The sequence below is a fragment of the Leptopilina heterotoma genome, unplaced genomic scaffold (assembly GCF_015476425.1).
Source record: "Leptopilina heterotoma isolate Lh14 unplaced genomic scaffold, ASM1547642v1 Lhet_142, whole genome shotgun sequence".
NCBI lineage: Eukaryota > Metazoa > Arthropoda > Insecta > Hymenoptera > Figitidae > Leptopilina > Leptopilina heterotoma.
The window spans coordinates 463,962-470,257 of record NW_025110861.1 but is presented as its reverse complement, the minus strand read 5'-3'; positions in this window follow the sequence as shown (position 1 = coordinate 470,257).

The window sequence follows — 6,296 nt, the reverse complement described above, 5'->3', positions numbered from 1 at the left end:
GAGTAGAATATTATTATTTATAAAGATAATTGAAATTTTAACGACATTTTTAAAAACTTATGAAAATAATTGAATTTAGGAGAAGTTTTATTAATTTTAAAGATAACTGAAATTTTGACCAAAATTTTTAATAAATTTCGAAAATAATTGAATTTTGGAAAAGAATTTTATTATTTTTGAAAATAATTAAAATTTTGACTACAATTTAAAAAAATTTTTTGAAAAATAATTGAATTTTGGAAAAGAATTTTATTATTTTTAAAGATAATTGAAATTTTAACGACATTTTTAAAAATTTATGAAAATAATTGAATTTAGGAGAAGTTTTATTAATTTTAAAGATAACTGAAATTTTGACCAAAATTTTTAATAAATTTCGAAAATAATTGAATTTTGGAAAAGAATTTTATTATTTTTGAAGATAATTAAAATTTTGACTACAATTTAAAAAAATTTTTTGAAAAATAATTAAATTTTGGAAAAGAATTTAATTATTTTTAAAGATAATTGAAATTTTTAGAAGAACTTAAAATAATTTTTGAAAATAATTGAATTTCTGAGAAGAATTTTATTACTTTGAAAATAATTGAATTTCTGCAATTATTTGTAACTTATATTCTCCAAAATTCAATTTTTTTTTGTGTTTTCAACTAAAATTGTTAACTATAAAACCATTAATTTTAAAATTTTTCAAAAATTTAAGTTCTTTAAAATTTCTAATTAAATTCATTCAATATTGAAATTTTTATAAAACTTCAAATTGAAACTTTTTGAAATTCAATTATTTATATGAAAATTGTTAAAGGCAACTTTTATAAATTTCAATTATTTTTAAAATTTTTATTAAAATTATTTATTAAATAATTTCGAAGTAATAATTTTATGATAGTTTTTCAATAATTAAGTTATTTAAAAAGAAATTATTGGTTGAAATTTAAAAAATTGAAGGTTGTGTATTTTTTTCTAGATAGTTTTTTTGAAGTTAGAAAAAATTATTTCGGTTTTGTGAAAAGAATATTTTTCGACGCTTAGCGTCGATGCAAAAATTCAGGGAAATTGAAAATATAAGAGAAAAGGAAATTGGTTAAAGAAAAAAAGACTATTTCTTTTATTTAGATTTATTGTTTGCCAAGAGAAAATATACTTCGATATAATTCTGTATAAATCAAATACTTAAAAAATATATATACTAGATTGCATCACGCTATTTTAAATTATTTCCGTCTGGTATTTTATAGTCTGTCAAGTCAATTAGCAGACTTGATGGTGTGTCAATTATTTTTCCATTATTATTATTGTTTCAATCGTGTATTGTAGTTTTCAATATTTATCACTAAATATTTACTGTTTATTGATAAGTGCCAATTTACACTTTACACTTTGAAAAAAATTTCTCAATTATAGGCAAAAGTTAAGCAACAAGAATTGAATTTAATATTAAAACAATCGTTTTTTAAAAACTAATAATTAAAATAAACCTTTTTAATAAAAAAAAGCAAATAAAATTAATATTATCAAAAATTGTAAATTAAAACAAATTTTCCCCAAACAAAAAAAAAATATACAAAATCTTGTTGCCGAACATTTTTTCCATTTACAAATTCACAATTATTTTCAACCTATTATTTGTACAAGTGATTTTCGCTAATTTTTCATGTCATTCTTTTCTATAATCAAAACTTGAAATTAAGAAAATGGATAAATTTTTCTCAACATTTCAAAATTAATTCGACGCACTTTTTTTTCTAATGACTATTTTAAAAAGAGAACTATACATCATATCAAAATACAATTTTCAAAAATGATTGATTGCACAAAATTCAGAAAAAAAGCTACAAGATATAATATTTTATAAAGAATTAATAATAATTGTACAGGATTAATTCTTATCTATATTCGAAAGGAAATCAATTCATTTTTGAATTCCGCAGAAAAAAAAATGATGACTACGCTAAAAAAAAGCATATTATATATTTATTTAAATATATAAACGCATTGCTCGCCACACAACACATAAAAAAATCACCGTTTTACATATATTTCTATACTTAAAACAAACTAAAAATTTCGAAATTAGTTTCACTAAATTTTTTTTTTTATTTTTTTTTACTGTCATTTCGAAAGATGACATTATTCTTTTTCCCCCTTTAATTGTAAAGTGTTCCTAAGTGTATATATAAAATTAATGTTCGAAACATTTTATGAATTGATCCTGATATTTGTAAAATAAAAAAAAAACAACAAATTCGAATACAAAATGTGATAATGTTTTAAAAACTTTTGTAAATTAAATGAAATTTTACAAATTTCACGATCACTTTCGTATTTTTTTCTTTTACGTGTAGAATTTTAGTAAATACACGCATGTAAATTTTAGTAACATGTGTAAAATAAAATATATATTTTAATTTTCAGTACAAAGCGACCTATGACCAGAGAACATGTAAATCACAAATTAAACCCACACTCTAGATTTAATATTGCTAAAATTTATAAAGAAAAAAAGAAGAAGAAGAAAGAAAGCATATTTAAATGCTAAGAAGAAATTAGTATAAGATTTTTTTTTAAATAATAATATTATATATAATATTATATTTTTAAAGTATATTCAGGCCTCGGATCGACTTTAAGACGCAAAAAAAGTTGTTTTAATCGATTAAAGATACAAACAAATCGAAAATTTTTTTTATTTTATACAGTGTTGTCGCGAAAATTTCATTTAATATTTCCTTGACTTTTCAATGATTTCTAAATTTAATTATTCAAAAAATTTTTAAAATTTCAATTTCAAACCTTTTGAAGTTCAAAACCTTTTTAAAAATTCAAACCTTTTCAGAAATTCAAACCTTTTCAGAAATTTAATAATTTCTAAAAATTACAACTGTAACTTTTCCAAAATTTATTAATTTTCTACAATTTTTAACTAAACTTCTTTTCTAAATCAATTATTTTTTAATAATTTCCTGTAAGTTCTTCTAGAATTCAATTATTTAAATAGATTAATTTTTTTATTTCTCTATTGTGCAGTATTATTTAAATAGAAAAATTCAATTTTATGAAATAATTAAGAAGAATTGAAAAACTTACAAATAATTTTTGTAATTTGGTTACATTTTAAAAAAAAACGAATTGAGTTTCTTAGAAAATTTTTTTTTTAAATTAATCAAATTTTTTCAAGAATTTTATTTAAAAATATTGAAAATAATTGATTTTTTCAAAATTTTTATAATTATATTTTAGAATTCAATTATTTAAAGAATTTTCTAATAAATTCTTGGAAATTTTATTTTTTTATGACTCAAATTTTTTTTTAGAAGAAAATTAATATTACGAAAATCATGACAGAAAATTTCCAAAATATCTCAATTAGTTTCATCTTCAAACTTTGAATTTAAAAATTCTTCATTAAAATTTTAGAGAATTGGATTATTTTCAGAATGTACTTCCAAAAATTTTTCGAAATTTGATTTTCAAACATTTTAATGAAATGATTAAAAAATTACATTTTTTTCAATCAATTTTTACAAAATTTTAATATTTTGAAAATATAATTATTTACAAAAAATTTTTTCAAAGATTTTCTTTATGTAGGAATTAAAAAATTCTCAAATAATTTATATTTAGTTTAAATAATTTTGAAAATAATGAAATTATTTTCAAAAAAAAACTTTAGGAAAATATTAAAAAATAATCAAGTTTTTGTAGAATTTTAATTAAAAATATAAAAATTCATGACTTCTCAAAAATTTTAATAATGAGTCGAAAAAGTACGTTTTTTAAAAATTTGAATTTACTTTTTTTTGAAAAAATTGTGATAAAAACATTCTAAGAATTCTCTTTTTATAAATATTGTAATTTTTCATAAATAATTCAATTCTTAATAGAATTTTCGGCCACTTTAAAATATTAATCAATTTTTTGAAGAATTTTATTTTTAAATTTTGATAATAATTGAATTTTGAAAAATTATATTTAAAATTCTAACAATTACTTTTTTAGAAATTATTTTAATATAATTTTTCGAAGCTTTTTTCATTAATTTTCATTTTTAAATTTTCATTTTAAGCTTTTTTTATTAAAATTCCTGAGAATTCAATTATTTTCAAAATTTGCAATTAAAATTCTTAAAAATTTTATTTTCAAATTTTTTATGAAACTTGAAGAATAATTTGAAAAACTTTTTAATTACTTCGTTATTATTATTATTATTATTTTTCATTTTATTATTTAAATTTTAATATTTAAAAAAAATTATTTAAAAATAGTTTTTAAAAGATTTGACTGTTGTTAATTTTCACACCATAAAAATCGAAATGAGTTGCATTTTAAAATAAAAAAGAAATATTTTAGTACAATATTTGAATAGAGAAAGCCGCAAATTTTGAAAATAATTCGAAAAAAGTCGTCTTTTTTTGAAAGTACCTAGTCGAAAAAATTCCAAAAGTTATATTACTCGAGGCCTGTATATTGTATATTACAATAATTATACAATATTATATATAATGTCAATTTTTTCAATAATAATAGTACCTACGTTAGTTTTACAATAGTCTTGCTCTTTTTTAATTTGTTTTTAAATACAAAAAAAAAGAAACGTATCAATCAGCCTTTACAGAAATCTTTTAAAGGTGTGCATTATTTAGCAACGCGATACAAATTTTGCCAAAAATTCCGAAATGTTAAACAATTCGAAGTTTTTACGATTTTACAAACAAAAAAAAAAGAAAAAAAAACACAATCGTACAATTTAAACTACCACCTCAAAATACTATTCTGTCCCTTTGTTTGTACTCCGTTCCATCTTTGTCGATTTCCATATTATTTATTTTTTTATATTTATTTCGTAAAGCAAGTTAAACTTTGCGACAATTTTTAATATACATATATTTTTATGTTTAATATACTATATATTTTATTTATTTATATTACGTTTAATATAAATTAGTCAATTCGTTAATTCTGGTCAACATATTTGTTTTTATATAAATATATGACTGACAAGTTTTTACCGCAGATTATTTTTTTTAAACTAATATCTCGATTAGAGGTAGGCGCTTTTCGACAAAATTTTCATTATGAACATGATGAAAATTTTTACTGCGATGATGGAAAGACAAAAATTTTTTTATTTTCTTTTTTTTAGAATATTTTTATTCTAATGGAACAATCTGCAAACTTCAGAGCATTTGATAGCACTTTTTCCCCGAAATCAAATTTTTTTTGGATTGAAATTTCTGGATTTTTTTTTTAATCCGTCGACATAAATGTTGAACAAAAAGTTTTTTTATGACTAACATTTTTATAAATAATTATAATTCATTGCCCTTAATTTTTAAGAAAGTAGTTGAAAAATTGAGAAAAGAAATTATTTTGAGCCAAAATTTAAGAAATTCTAATTAATTTTTCTTTCTTAAAGAAAAATTAATTATAATTGTCATTGGATTATAATTAATTGTCCTTGGTTTTATAAAAAGCAGTTGAAAAATTTCCAAAAGAAATTATTTTGAGCAAAAAATTGAAAAATAACAGAAATTTTGAATGATTTTTCTTTTTTTCAGGAAAAATTAATTATAATGATAATTTAAATAATTTCATTATAATTTTACTAATTGCTCTTAATTTTTAAAAAAGCAGTTGAAAAATTTCAAAAAGAAATTTTTTTGAGCCAAAATTTAACAAATAACAGTAATTTTGAATAAATTTCCTTTTCTTTTAAAGGAAAAATTAGACAAAAAAAATTTTTTTTCTTTAAATTTGAATTAGTAAAATTGAAAAAAAGACCAAATTCAAAACAAAAAAGAAAATACAAAAGATATGAATGAATAAGACTAACTTTTGATTTCTGTCCAATTTCATTCTAATTTGTTTTCTTATTCTATTTAAATTAAATTATTACCATAATTATTGTATTTTATTAATAATCATATTACTAATAATCTAATAATAAACAATATATAAAAAATAATATATTTAAAATAAATTCTTAAGTTTAAAAATTAGTTCATTTTGTTTTTTGAAACAACCACAGATAGAAATATAACTAATTTTTTTAAATTCTAATTATTAATGATTAATATTAATAATTATTCATTATTAATGATTTTTCTCATATAAAAAATGTTTTTTAAAAATAAAAAACAAATTCGAATTATGAAAGAACGAAATATCAACACTTTCATCAAACAATTGTGGAAAATGCCTCAAAAAATAAAATAAACTACTGTTTACAAAAAAAAAGAATCGAAAAATAAAAAGAAAATTGTAAAAATAAAAATTACAATAAATTCACTAAAATT